Below are 15250 nucleotides of genomic sequence, written 5' to 3'. Positions count from 1 at the left end.
TCTTGTAAATATGCCCCTTAGTGTTGTCTGTTGTGTATTTTTATGTTAGCACATACAGTACACATGTCCATGTGCCGTTTTCACTGTTTCTTACTGGACTTCAACAATATGTCAGTGGAGATTTTGACAGGAAATGCTTGGTTTCTTCTTTTCGCCTACTTTTTTGGGGGGAATATGGTGGGTGAATACTTACCATACCTTAACAATGTTTTGTTAACACCTTGTCTCTTTGATAGGTTCTTCATTAATAGCCATAAGAATTATAATTACCTGCTGCATGCAGGCCCCAGGAAACATGTTATTCAATCTATATGCAGCATAGGTGGTCAGTAGTTTGCTATGTCCTCATCCTTAAAAAGCCGAGCAAGGCACCATTTTCCAAATTTTAGAATGCTTAACAAAAAAACAGTTTCCCAGAAGTGCATTGCAGCACCTATAGCCAACTTGCTACCTAAGATGTCTAACTAGTAAGGGGACGAGCAGACTTGCAAGCTCACATTATAAGAGTTTAAAAAGTACCCTGCTCCTTTGAGGGTCCAGAGACTTCCAATTACCATTACGTGTTATTTGTTTTAAGTTACCTCGCAGAGTTAGATCTACTTTTTTGGCTTGTGTGAGTGGGACCCTGCAATACTTGTGGTGTTACTTCAACTGTCTACTGGAAATTCTTCTCTCGGATTTCATTCTTTTTTATTTCACTTGACGCTTTTAATTCCTTAGGAGTCGTCTGAGGTACTTTTTTGGGCTTTTACAAGGATTTTCCTGTCCTGATGCCTCTACTGTTTGTGAAGTGCCCATCATGTGGTTGGACATGAAAGCATTCTGACTAGTACCAAGTGTGTTGTTTACTATCATCTCGCTACACCAAGAATAGCAAGTTTTGTATTCAAATATCCAAAAAGGACTTAAGACAGGAAATGCTTCTGAATTCACAGGAAGGTGGAAGAACTGAAGGCAAAAGAGAAGCAGAAGACCGAGAAGGCTTGTAAGGATGTAAGATGATAGCTTGGTTTGTAGTGGGTACCTATGGTACTTACACCTTATACCAAGTCCAGTTATCCCTTATTAGTGAAATGTAGGCAGTGTCTAGAAGCCAGGTGCTCTTGAGGTATCTGTAGCTGAGCAGCCAAGGCTTATCTAGGAGACATGCAAAGCTCATGCAATACCACTGTAGCCACACAGTACTCACAACCATGAAAGATACTCCGTGTTACAAAAATAAAGGTACTTTATTTTGGTGACACAAATGCTAAAAATACCACAGAGACTATACTCTCTTAGGAGGTAAGTAATACACAAATCATCTACACTAGTATGCAGAAATAGGCATAAAACAGTTAGAAATCAGTGCAATTATTGAAAAGTACACTAGTTAGAAATGGGCATAGGGGAACACAAACCATATACTAAGAAAGTGGAATGCAAATGTTGGTTTCCCACCTAGGCAAGTGTAGTGTGTAGCGGGGCACTGGGAGTACTAGAAAACATCAAAGGTAAGTACTAGAACCCACCCCAGTGTCCAGGAAAGCAGGAGTAAAACACAGTAACTTTCCCAGAACATAATGAAACATGAGAAAGAAGATTATGGAAGAACCAGAAGAGACTGCAAGACACCAACAGTGGATTCCTGTACCTGAAGACCTGTGAAAGAGGGGGACCAAGTCCAAGAAGCAACAATGAGTCCAGGGAGAACAGGAGCCCCTGCTACCCAGATGAAGATGCAAAAGAAGAACCTCTGGTGAAGAAGACCAGTCAGTACGGCACCCAAAAAGACAGATTCGGGTTCCTGGTTGGTGCACATAATGTCCCACACTGGATGGAAGATTGCAGTCTGGTTTGCATTGCTGGAGTCTGCCATTAAGCCCTGGCACATGCAAAGCTCACGGTTAGCAGAAAATGGTGCTGCCAGGGTCCAGGGCTGCCTGGTGGATTCTACCCAGAAGGGGCTCTCAGCAACTTCGAGAGCCCACAGAAGACCAGGCAGTGTGCACAGGAGTCCCACAGCACAGGAACATAGAAGGTGCAAAAGGAGGCCCACGCAGCACTACGACAAAGGCTCCCATGCCTCCGGAGAACCACTAAGGAAGATGTGCATCGCAGGATAGAGTGCTGGGGGCCGGAGCTGCATGGTGTATGAAGAACTTTGCGGAAGGATGCCAACAGGCCTTGGCAATTGCAAAACATGTGGTGCATGGGGGTACTGTTTTACCTCCACCAAAGTTGGACAGTGGGACGTCAAGCCCATCGGGACCACTTCAGTCTACCACCTGTGATGCAGGATCCACGCAGCTCATGAGGAGAGGGGATCAATGCAGCCGGTCATCTATGCAGTGAGGTGCCTGCTGAAGCAGGGGAGTGACTCCTTCACTCCAGGGGAGATTCCTTCGCTCTTCTGGTGCAGGCTGAATACAGGCTGTCCTCTGAGGATGCACAACCAGGAAACAGTTGCAGTTGCTGGCAGGAGCCGAAGATACAATATTGCAGAAGTCGTCTTTTCTTCTTCGTTACAGTTTGTAGAGTTCAAGGAGGGTCCAGATGCAGTTTCTTCGGTGAGAAAGTGAAGTAGAGGATGCAGAGGATTCCTGCTGGAGTCTTGCAATCCGAATCTGAAGAACCACCCAGAGGAGAGACCCTAAATAGCCCTGAAAGGGGGATTGGTCAGCTAAACAGGTAAGCACCTATCAGGGGAGCGCTTTGACGTCAGCTGCTGGCAGTGGCCACTCAGATGCTCCCAGAGTTCCCTGCCAACTTGGAATCCAAGATGGCAAAACCCAGGGACCCTCTGGAGGAGCTCTGAGCATCACCCATGGGGTGGTGATGGATAGGGGAGTAGTCACTCCCCTTTCCTTTGTCCAGTTTCGCGCCAGAGCAGGGGCTGGGTGTCCCTGAACCAGTATAGACTGGATTATGCAAAGAGGGCACCAAATGTGCCCTTAAAGCATTTCCAGTGTCTTGGGGAGGCTACCCTTCCCAAGCCTGTAACACCTATTTCCAAAGGGAGAGGATTTAACACCCCTCTTCCAAAGGAAAGCCTTTGTTCTGCCTTCCAGGGCTTGAGCTGCTCAAGCAACAGAAGGGCAGAAACCTGTCTGAGAGGCAGCAGTTGGGGCTGTCTGGAAAACCTCAGAAGGCTGTAATGGCAATACTGGGGGTCCCCTAAGAAGACCCCAGAGTGCTTGGAATCATACAACCAATGCTTGCAAAAGCCTTTGGGTATGATTCCAGCACGTTTGATACCAAACATGCCTACGTTCGGAGTTACCATTATGTAGCTGGACATAGGTAGGGACCTATGTCCAGTACATGTGTAAAATGGCGTCCCCGCAATCATGAAGTCCAGGAAAATGGTCCTGGAGGTTGTGGGGGCACCTCTGCTAGTGCAGGAGTGCCCTTACACACAGGTACTCTTCACCCTGCCCTTAAGGCTGGAGGGCCTGCTATAGGGGTGACTTATAAGTGACCTGGTGCAGTGTAAATGGCAGAGAAAGGGTGCATGCAACTTTTCATGCAGGCTGCAATGACAGTCCTGCAGAAGCCTTTGCATGGGCTCCCTATGGGTGGCAAAAGATATGCTGCAGCCCACAGGGATCCCCCGGAACCTCAATTCCCTGGGTACCTAGGTACCATATACTAGGGACTTATAAGGGGCACCAGTATGCCAATTGTGGGTGAAATACTGGGTTACCAGTATACAACAACAACATTTAGACGAGAGAGAGCATAATCACTGGTGTCTTGGTTAGCAGGATCCCAGAAAACACAGTCAAGCATACTGACATCAGGCAGACAAATGGGGGTAACCATGGCAAAAAGAAGGTACTTTCCCACAAGGGAACATTCCGGTTGCACTAGGAAGTTCCTGCAGCCGCTAAGAACTCACACAGAGGGAGATATATCAAGGAGAGATGACAATCTAAAACATTGTCATCAACTTTCCCATCAATGTTGTTCTAGCTCTCCGTTGAACATTTTGATGGTAGAGACGGCATCGCCCTAACTTTGTTTGCCGTTGAGAACATGCCTGCTGTCAACGTCAAACCCTCACTGTAGAAGCTAGTCTTATAAGGCCTTCATGTGAAAACACTCCCATCTACAGGTGACTTCACATTCAATTTTGATTCGTTGACCGGCTTCATTATTGACATCTTGACATCGTTCAGTATCTCACAGATTGATATAAAGGACCTCATTACAACCCTGCGGGTCGGTGTTAAAGCGGCGATAATACCGCCAACAGGCCGCCGTAAAAAAAAATGGAATCACGACCATGGTAGAAACCGCCAACATAGACAGTCACTTTAACACTCCGACTGCCACGGCGGTAGAAACAAACACTGCGGCGGTAACTGCCAACAGACAGGCAGAACACAATGTACCACCCACAGTATTACAAGGCACCAATCCACCAGCTTTTCCGGGGCGGTACCAACGCCATCAAAAGTACGGCGGAAACAGTCTGTGGAACGGAAACCACTCACCTCTCAACACCCAACGAGGAACCAGGACACCATGGAGCCCGAGTTACAGGTCCTGCCCATGTTGGTTTACCTCCTCTTCTATCAAGAGCAGCAAGGACGCCGGCGACGACCATGGTGAGTACTGCACCTAGCACACAGGGGAGGGGAGGAGGGAAAAGAGAGTGACACAGACGCAACACCCCCACCCTCACCACCATACACACAAATACATCATCAACATTACATTTACACCCCGTCACCCCCTGGAATAACGCAAGGACCAAATGAAATGATTGTAACGAGTGTAATCATCGAAAAATCAGATAGGCCAAAATTAAAGTCATCAGTATATACAAATATGTACACAAACTACACAAGTCCGGATAGTAATTAAATCATTGTCCGTGGACCAGTGGTCTCAAAATGCACGGGCAAAGCACACACATGATAGCTGACTCGAAACGGAGAGAACACTGCTGGAGCATCAGATTGAAAATAAACAGGCACCTCAGGGGGAGGAGGGGCACCTCAGCCGGATGAACGGATGACGCCACTGCTCCACGAGGGGGCTCGATGCCCACAGTTTGGTCCTGGGGAGTGCAAAGCCACAGTCTCTCCAGTGGGTGGTTTGCCCACTGCCTTATCCTGGGGAGTGCAAAGCCACAGTCTCTCAAGTGGATGCTGTTCTCCACTGGTTTATAGGGGGCATTGTGCCCAGAGTGCTTCATCCTGCAAGGATAGAGGGAGTGGATGCTTTTCTCCACTGGTTCTGGAGGGGGCATTGTGCCCAGAGTGCTTCATCCTGCCAAGGACTGGGGGAGTGGATGCTTTTCTCCACTGGTTCTGGACGGGAATTGTGCCAAGAGTGCTTCATCCTGCCAAGGACTGGGGGAGTGGATGCTTTCCTCCACTGGTTCTGGAGGGGGGCATTGTGCCCAGAGTGCTTCATCCTGCCAAGGACTGGGGGAGTGGATGCTTTTCTCCACTGGTTCTGGAGGGGGAATTGTGCCAAGAGTGCTTCATCCTGCCAAGGACTGGGGGAGTGGATGCTTTCCTCCACTGGTTCTGGAGGGGGGCATTGTGCCCAGAGTGCTTCATCCTGCCAAGGACTGGGGGAGTGGATGCTTTTCTCCACTGGTTCTGTCCCATTCCTTCACCTGGGTGTGTGTGCCACGAGATTGCCTGGGAACAGGTAGCATGATACTCCATGGAGGCAGAGACACACTTCACCCTGCTGCGACTTCGCCTGCCATCTGCAGGTATAAACAGTGCTGGGTGTCGTGCCTCATGTATGCTGTGCAGGGTCCAGGATGTCTCCTGCAGCCTTGGACGGCTAGCCACTGGGGATGATAGCCATGTCAGCTGTGGTGGCACTGTCTGAGCATGTCACAGGGCTGGTGGCGGTGGTTGCGCCGGTGTCTGTGGCAGAGATGCTGGTGGTGGTGAATGTGTCAGCACCTGTGGAGGGACACAGCAGGACGTCTCCTGCAGCCTCAGACGGCTGCCCACTGGGGATGATCCTGGGGACTGTTGCTGAGGCAGCAGACATGCAGGTGGCCGTGCAGGTGGCGGTGTCCACCGCCGTACAGGTTGCTGTTCTGGTTGCCAGAAGGGGTGACTCTGGTCCCTCAGCCGGAGGCTCTGTGCCCTGTCTTGACTTGCCCTTCGCCTTGTGTCCCTTCCCCACCTTTGATGTCACTGCTGGTCCCTTGGCACTGTCCCCTTTTGGCTTGGAGGAGCCCTTGCTGGGTGGGTGGTGCGGCTTCTCCCTACGGCATGTGGGCACCTTCTTCACCTTGGCAGGTGGCAGAATGGGCTGATCCTTGGCCTCGCTAGGTGGCACACTGGCAGCCCTGATGGGTGCTGCCTGCAATGTGACAGGACTTGCTGAGACCACAGTGCTGGAGGATTTGGTGGCTGAGGTGCTGGGCTGGGACCTGGACATCCTGGCCCTAGGGGAAGGACGGGGGGGTGTAGGGAAGAGGTCAATGTTAGCCAGGAAGAGTTTCTTAGACACACTGGGACAGGAAGATGGAGGGGGTTTGGGAGTGGAGGAAGAGGTAGTGGTTGTAGGAGGTGTACGTTTGCTGAATTTGGGTGAAGGTGCATGGGTTGGAGGCTGTTGTGGGGTGGATGGCTGTTGGGTGGGTGTGTGCCTGTGTTTGTGTACTTTGAGAGGAGGGCTCACAGACACACTGGGAGAGGACACTGGGGATGTGTGAATGGTAGCGGGGGTGGTGATTGCACATGAACAGTGTGTGGTGATTGGCGTGCTGGTGATGGAGGTAGTGGATGAAGATGCAGTGCATGCAGGTGTGAGTGGAGACGAGACAGGGAGGGAGGAGAAGGACGTGGAGGAGGGGGACACAGTGGAGGCAGTGGATGTTGGTGTGTCTGCATGGGGATGGTGCTTGTGTGAGTGCCTGTGGGATGTGTGGTGCTTATGTTTGCCTTGTCCACTCTTGTGTGTTGATGAGTGTGCATGCTGGTCTGATGGTGTGCTTGGGATAGGCTGAGGTACAGGGGATTGGGTCTGGGTAGAGGAAGTTGGTGGGGGGAGGCTGGACACAGGGGCAATGGCTGCCATCAGTGCTGAGGCCAGGACCTGAAATGCTCTCTGTTGGGCTGCCTGGCCAGAATGAATGCCCTCCAGATATGCATTTGTTTGCTGCAAATGCCTCTCAACACCCTGGATGGCATTCAAAATGGTTGATTGCCCAACAGTGAGGGATCTCAGGAGGTCAATAGCCTCCTCACTGAGGGCAGCAGGGCTGACAGGGGCAGGGCATGAGGTGCCTGGGGCGAAGGAGATGCCCACCCTCCTGGGTGAGCGGGCACGGGAAACTCGATGAGGGGCTGCTGGGAGGGCGGTGATGGAAGGGGGGGTGGCAGCTGTACCTGTTGTTGCGGTGGGCACAGAGGTGCCCGCCACCGAAAGGGAGCTCCCATCAGAGGAGAAGTCGCTGTCGCTGGTGTCTGCTCCTGTCCCGGTTGTGGAGCTCCCCTCGCCCTCCGTCCCACTGGTGCCTCAGACGCCGTAAATTCACCCTCCAGGGCCATGTGGGTTGCAGCTCCCTCCTGCTTTGGGGCCAATGCTCCTCCTCCAGATGATGATAATGCACACAAGGACAGGGTGACAAAACAAAAAGGGGGGAAAGACAGAGGAGACACATGGTCAATACCTGCAACACCACTACCGTTGGCGGACACAACACAGGGAGCAGCCCTATGCACTAAGCCATGCACTAACAGTGCAGGGGAAAAGCACATGCCCATGGGGGACTCTGTCTAGACCCATTTCATGCACAGCTGGAACCCACAGGAGCCTGACTAGGTGTAGAGGGCAAATACCACCTTTGGGGTTGGAATGGAACAGAGCCTGCAAATCAATGGATCTACCTTTGCACGTCTGCCCTGGCCTAGGGGAACCAACAGTCCACCTCCCCCACCCAGACACCTCATCAAGCGCGCAGAGTCAGCTGAATGAGAGTGTACTCACCCCCTTGTGGCTGCTGTGATGCCCTCAAGTGCCCATCCACCTCAGGATATGCCACCGCCAGGATCCGGTGCATCAGGGGGGTCATGGTGCGACGGGCACCCCTTCCACGTTGGGAGGCCATCCCCAGCTGGGCCTCCGCCGTCTTCTTGCTCCAGTGGCGCAGGTCCTCCCATCTTTTCCAGCAGTGGATGCTCCATCTATGGTAGACCCCCAGGGTCCGCACTCCCTTGGCGATGGCACGCCAAATACCCTTCTTCTGGTGGGTGCTGACGTAGAGGAATAGTAAAGTAAAAAAAGGATGTTACTCCTCCGTACAGTTCTTCTCACACATTGGCCACAAACCTCCCAGCCTGTCCCAGAGAAACATACTCTCTGCATCCTCACATGCTGGCCTGTCCCCCGTCTCTTCCATCCACGACACTCCATACAATCATGTCCCATCTACCATGCACACAGTTCACTCACCTGTTTGTCTGGAGGACCGTAGAGTAGCGTGTACTGGGGGAGGACCCCATCCACCACATTCTCCAACTCCTCCGCAGTGACGGCAGGGGCCCTTTCCCCAGACACTGTAGCCATTGTCACTTCCAGACACAGGTCACAGCAGCACTTGCAGTGTAGGTCCTCTCCTGTTGAAGGTCAGGTATCAAGTGAGGGAACAGATAGAAAATGGCGGTCACGTCCGCAGCGGTGCGTACTGTCACCGCCGGCGTACATCGTCATTGGGTCCTGGAACCCATAGTCCCCAATGATAACCAACCTACCGCGACGCTGCACAACGCCAGCGCAGTTACCTAATTTCCTCTTGTCCCTCCTTACAGGTCAGGCAGCCGCCATTTCAGGGGGCCACATGGCAGGCCAACTAACTGTGTCACAGCAATTTTGGCTAGGAATACGGACAGACAAAGGCACACAGAGATAATTTCACGATTGTGCTAAACATTCTTGTGAAACCTATGTGGTGTATGACCCTCTGCTCACCCTTCTCCCCCATAGGGCATGTCCGTTGGGGCAGGTGATGAGATGGCGGCACCCTCCGGTGTACAGACCCCTGGTGGACCTGTCGACAATGGAAGACTGGCACATCATTTTCACTTACAGACTCGATCGTGTCACAATCCAAGAACTGTGTGCCCAGTTGGAGCCAGACCTGATGTCAGCCATCCCACAGGAATCCCCCGTCTAGTGCAGGTCCTGTCAGTGCTCCATTTCCTGGCAAATGGGTTCTGTCAAACAACAGTGGCCATGGCATCAGGGATGTCACAGCCAATGTTCTCTAAAGTGTTGTCCAGAGTGTTATCTGCCCTGCTGAAACGCATGCGCAGCTACATCGTTTTCCCTCAAGTGGAGGATCTGGCCACAGTGAAAGGCGACTTTTATGCCCTGGGACATATCCCCAACATTATTGGTGCCATTGATGGTACACATGTGGCATTTGTCCCCCCTCCCCCGCAGGAATGAACAGGTGAACAGAGACCGCAAAAGCCACCATTCTATGAATGTGCAGATGGTGTGTTTGGCAGACCAGTACATCTCCCATGTGAATGCCAAGTATCCTGGCTCACTGCATGACGCTTACATTTTGAGGAATAGCAGCATCCCTTATTTGATGGGGCAACTCCAGAGGCACTGTGTGTGGCTAATAGGTGAGCCCAAGGTCCCCACACAGTTTAAATAGGTATCTGGGTATGGGAGATTCCATACTGTTTGGAGGATGTCTAACAGTTGTCCCTCGATATTTGCAGGTGACTCTGGTTACCCCAACCTGTCATGGCTACTGACCCCAGTGAGGAATCCCAGGACAATGGCAGAGGAACGCTACAATGAGGCACATGGGCAAACTAGGAGGATAATAGAACGCACCTTCAGCCTCCTGAAGGCCAGATTCCACTGCCTACATCTGACAGGTGGCTCCCTATACTACTCACCGAAGAAGGTGTGCCAGATAATCGTGGCATGCTGTATGTTGCACAACCTGGCTTTGCGACACCAGGTGTCTTTTCTGCAGGAAGATGGGCCTGATGCTGGTCTTGTGGCAGGTGTGGAGCCTGTGGACAGTGAAGAAGAGGAGGCAGAAGAAGAAGATATAGACAACCGAAACAACATCATCATGCAATACTTCCAGTGAGACACAGGTAAGGGGATGGCACTGCTTCACACATCTCATACTACTGTAGGACATAGCTTAAATCTGCCTTTTTACCTCTGTGTATGGACCCTGACATGTCACTTTGCCTTTCCATTTCACAGATCTGGTTCCAACTTTGTGCCCTCTGCTAAGTTTACTGCTGCACAGCAACTGTGTAACATTGGTATGTGAACATGAACATTGACATTGCTATATTTCAGAGAGGTTGCAATTACACATTTGTGAAAGTACAGACTGACTCCAGATTGATTTGTGATTCAAGGGTGTTTATTTCTGTGCTAATAAGTGGAGGGATGTGTGCAATGGGCTGGGGTGATGGTGGAGGAATGTCCATGGTAGAGTTCAGTTTCTTGGTCTCACAGGTGCATTGTCCATGGGGGCATAGGAAGTGGAGCAATGGCAGTTTAAGGTGGACAGGGTGACAAAATGGGACAGAAGGGTGACAATCAGGAGACTGTTGTTTCCTGGCGGGGGTCTTGGCAATGTTCTCTGTCTTGTTCCTGGATCTCAGGGACCGTTTGCGGGGTGGTTATCCTTCTGCAGGGGGTGGGGTGCTGGTGGCCTGTTGTTCCTGTGGCGGGGCCTCCTCTCCACTAGCGCTGGCGGAGGTTGAGGGCTGTTCATAGTCCAGGCTAGTGTTAGGGCCCTGTTTGTGTCCCACTGTGTCCCTCATGGTGTTGACCAGGTCTGCAAGCACCCCGGCAATGGTGTCCAGGGTGGTGTTAATGGACTTCAAGTCCTCCCTGATCCCCAGGTAGTGTTCCTCATGCAGCCGCTTGGTCTCCTGAAACTTGGCCAGTACCGTGCCCATGGTCCCCTGGGAATGGTGGTATGCTCCCATGATGTTGGAGAGTGCCTCGTGGAGAGTGGGTTCCCTGGGCCTGTCCTCCCCAGTCGCACAGCAGTCCTCCCAGCTTCCCTGTTGTCCTGTGCCTCTGTCCCCTGAATCGCGTGCCCACTGCCACTGACCCCAGGTCCCTGATTGTCTTGGGTTGGTGGGTTTGCCTGTGGTCCCTGTAGTGGTGGACACACTGCTGATTGACGTGTCCTGGGGACAGTGGCATGGGCCCGCTGGGTGGGTGCTCTGGTGGTGTTTCCTGAGGGGGGAGGGTCTGTGGTGGCTTGTGACTGTGGCAGGGGAACAGACTGTCCAGAGTTCCCTGATGGGCCAGGCTGGTCATCTTGATCCAGGCGTGCAGAGCTGCTGTCATCACTGTGGGCCTCTCCTGTGGGGAGACTGGATATGTCTGGCACCTCCTGTCCAGTGACGTTGGGTATGGGTCCTGTTGGGGTGTAAATGCAGAGTTTTAGTATCTGTGTGTGCCATCTTGTGCATTGAGTGAGTTACCCTCTACTCCTGTGCTTGCATGATTGGGTTTGCCCTTGTGTGATTAGTGTTTTGGGGTCTGTGTGGGTATCTGTACTGGAAATGCTTTGCCAATGGTTGTCCATGCTTTGGTGTTGCATGCAGGGTTTGGTATTGGGATGTGTGGGTTGTGATAGTGGGGCATATGTGATGTGTTGGAGTGCTGGGGGTGAGGGGGTGGGTGGGGCTATGTGATGGCATGCAGGTAGGGTGTGGGGGATATAGTAGTAAAGATTTGACTTACCAGAGTCCAGTCATCCTCCTTCTTCTGCGAGGCCCTCAGGATGCAGTATTGCCAAGACTTGCTCCTCCCATGTTGTTAGTTGTGGGGGAGGAGGTAGGGGTCCACCGCCAGTCCTTTGTACAGCAATCTGGTGTCTGGATACCACTGAACGCACCTTCCCCTGTAGGTCGTTCCACCTCTTCCTGATGTCATCCCGTGTTCTTGGATGCTGTCCTACTGCGTTGACCCTGTTGACGATTCTCCGCCATAGTTCCATCTTCCTAGCAATGGAGGTGTGCTGCACCTGTGATCCGAATAGCTGTGGCTCTACCCGGATGATTTCCTCCACCTTGACCCTGAGCCCCTCCTCAGAAAACCTGTGGTGTCTTTGAGGTGCCATAGTGTGGTGTGGGTGATGTGTGAGGTGATGTTTGTTGTGCTGTGTGATGTGTTGTGTTGGAGTGGTTGTTTGAGGTGCGTGGATGTTGTAAGAGTTATGTTGTGGTGTGCCTGTGGATGCTGCTGTTGTGTTTGCTATTCTCTCGCTCTCTGCTTTTTCAAAAAAATGTTGTTGTAAGTGTTTGTAGGTAATGTGGGTGTGTGTTTTATAGTGGTGTGAGTGTGGTGTGTATCAGGTGTGTGTATTTCAAATTGTCCAATGTAGATGTGTTTTGTAGGTGTGTGTGTATTTTCAGCGGTGTGTACTGCCAAGGGATTACCGCAGTTGAAAGACCGCCGCGTTGATTCTTGGGTTGTGATAGTGTGGGTGTATTCTTGTTGGCGTGACGGTGTAGGTTTTGCTATCTCCAGTTTATCTCTTACCTTTGGTGTGGCGGACTTGTGTGGGTGTCTGTATTGTGGTGGATTCTGAGATGCGGGTCGTAATATCTGTAGCGGATGTCCGCCACCGCCACGGTATGTTGGCGGCCTTCAGCACGGCGGTATGCGGGATTTACCACCAGGGTTGTAATGAGGGCCAAAGTCTCTTGAAGTCGAGGCTCCCTCCTAAATTAACAGACCAGTCTCTGCCATCACTAGGTACTTCTCTATTTCTCATCCATCGTAGGATAAATTACAAATACTGCAACAACTTCTAAATCTGCCACCACCTCCCAAGATTGTTTCTAGGCAGGCCTTTATGCGGCCCATAAGTCAGAGGCCTTCAGCACCTTGAAAATCTCCTGTTTCCAGTGTACCTTCTCAACCACCTCCTTTTACATTGAGGAATTAAAATCCACCACACAAGAAGAAAACTTAGACAAATCAGACCTTCCTTATGTTCTGCAGCATCTTCTTTTTTAAATGATGGGCAACTTGGTGTCTTCTTACAGACTGACTTTATTAATGAGCTCTCCCTCAGGAGTTTCCCTACTAAGCAATATTAACCCCGTTCCATGTTGTATTAGCATCGATTGGTGTGAAAGTAAACATTCTTATAGAAACATCAGTGTCAGGGATCATAGAGACTCTGGGACCCAGAGCCTCTCAGTAACCTCTATCTGATAGAGATTTCTAGCTACAGATACCTTACCTTTGAATATTTTCCAAGCATTAGACTTTGCCCAACAAGTCTTCGGATGAGTCACAGGACATTGGCACTTGAGGCCTAGCTCTGTGATGGAGCCTGTGCCTGGGCTGACTCCATTCCTCCATGAGTTTCTGGGAGCCAGATCGATCCCACCCAACTGAAAGAAGTTTATGAGGCCTTGCACCTATCTTTGGGTAGCCCAGCCCCTCTGGAGAGCCCTTGGGCCCCACAGGTCAGGGAGAAGCCCCTACTGGTTCCATCGGCGGGCTTACACTCTGTGCCAATCAGGCCCTAAGTATCCAGTGACGAGATCTGGAGTGGCACAGGCGAGGGATCTCAACTTTCCCCAGCGCCGGCTTCAGTGCCAGAGCCCATGATACCTAACTTGGTGCCAGTGGAATGGACACCTCCCAGACACTGGCCTGGCCCCCCCACTGTCGTTCAGAGGAGATTGCCTCATTTACAATGGTGGTAATGAGGGCGGCGGAGGTCCTGGACCTTATGCTACCCTCAGTGGTAGTCAAGACAAACATCTTTACGGAGATGCTTCAGCCTGCAGTTGACCCCCCAAACTATTACTCCCAATTTAGATTTCATGAAGCTCTTTCTGATGGCCTTGTCCAAGCCCTGAACACGGGCTTCTGTGCATAGGACCATTGCCCACCACTGTTGCTCCTCTCCAGTGGACCACATTTACTTCACACAGCATCCCACCATGGAGAGCATGGTGGTCCAGGCCTCCACCTCCAAAATCAATTCCAGTGCATTCCCTACCACCTCACCGGATAGGGAATACAAAAGGCTGGATAACTTCGGGAAGAAGATGTTTTCTTTGTCAGCTTGGCACTGTTGTTGGTGAACACCGCATACCTCTTGGGCAGATACTCACATACTATCTGGGACTCAGTTGCACAAGTGCTGACCACGGTCTCGGATTAGGCCCAAGCCGTACTCTCTCAAGCAACTGCTAATAGGAAGGATGCAGTGAAGTTCATCATAAGATGTGGGCTGGGCAGGAAAGATTTGCTGGGCAGAGTGATTTCATCATCGGTGGCCCTTTAGGCACCACACCTGGTTGAGAACCACTCACTTGTTGGGGGAGAATCAGGCCTCGCACATGGACATGCTCTTTGATTGCTTCCATCTGTTTGAAGTGAAGGTGGACTCAGTGCTGGACCACTTTAAGGGCTGCAGAGCTATGGTGAGGTCCTTGGGCCTTTCTATGCCCCCTTGCCAACCCCAGCCTGCCTTCCACCACGGAGCCAACCCACCCAGCCACCACAGTCAGCAAGTCTCCCAATGGTTTTGTGGCCAAGGATGCAGTACCCCCAGACCACGTTGGGACAGGTAGTCAGAAGTCTTGCAAGTCCACCACCACCCCGGCAGGTACAGCCTCCAAACCCCTTTAGTTTTCCCTCTGCTCATCATGGGCATCCAGTGGGGGCAAGATACGCCATCACCTTCACCACTGGAGGTAAGTAACATCCCACCATTAAGTATTGTAGCTCTTCCAAAGGTAGTACGCCCTCCCCTTTGTGACCACCCCACCACCCCTGCCGTCCACTTACGACAGGCTGACGGAGGAACATCTCTCTGTGCTCTGTCAGGAGGTGCTGTCTTGGCCAAGAGAGCCATAGAGAGGGTGCCAGCATCAGAAGTAGGTCATGGTTGCTATACCTGCTACTTCTGGTGCTCAGGAAGGATCAAGGCCTTTGCAACCTAGACTTGAGCCTTTGCAACCTCTTTTTGAAAAAGGAGAAATTCAAAATGCTCATGCAAGTCTTGTCTGTTCTGGACCCAGAGGCTGGATGGAATCGTTGGACTTGTAAGGCGCATATTTCCATATCCCGTCTTGCCTACAGACAGATTCTACCTGCTGTTTAAGGTGGACCAAGAGCACTTTCAGTTTGCTGTGCTCCCCTTCTGCATTCCCAGCACCCCTTTTGTGTGCACGAAAGTGATGGCGGTGATCGCAGCTGATCTGCAGAGGTTTGGGTCCCAGACCTCCCCAACCTTGACAATTGGCTG

The 15250-nt window shown here is 51.5% G+C and overlaps 1 protein-coding gene across 1 annotated transcript in view; it reads left to right on the top strand.

The window, feature by feature from the left end:
- The window catches only part of LOC138301648 (SRSF protein kinase 2-like), a 728951-nt gene that overhangs the window by 412197 nt on the left and 301504 nt on the right, over positions 1-15250 (top strand). The window lies entirely within an intron of this gene.

This window comes from Pleurodeles waltl, chromosome 6 (assembly GCF_031143425.1).
Source record: "Pleurodeles waltl isolate 20211129_DDA chromosome 6, aPleWal1.hap1.20221129, whole genome shotgun sequence".
NCBI classification, from domain to species: domain Eukaryota; kingdom Metazoa; phylum Chordata; class Amphibia; order Caudata; family Salamandridae; genus Pleurodeles; species Pleurodeles waltl.
Note: the sequence above shows the minus strand (reverse complement) of the source record. Positions and strands in the feature narration are given on the sequence as shown.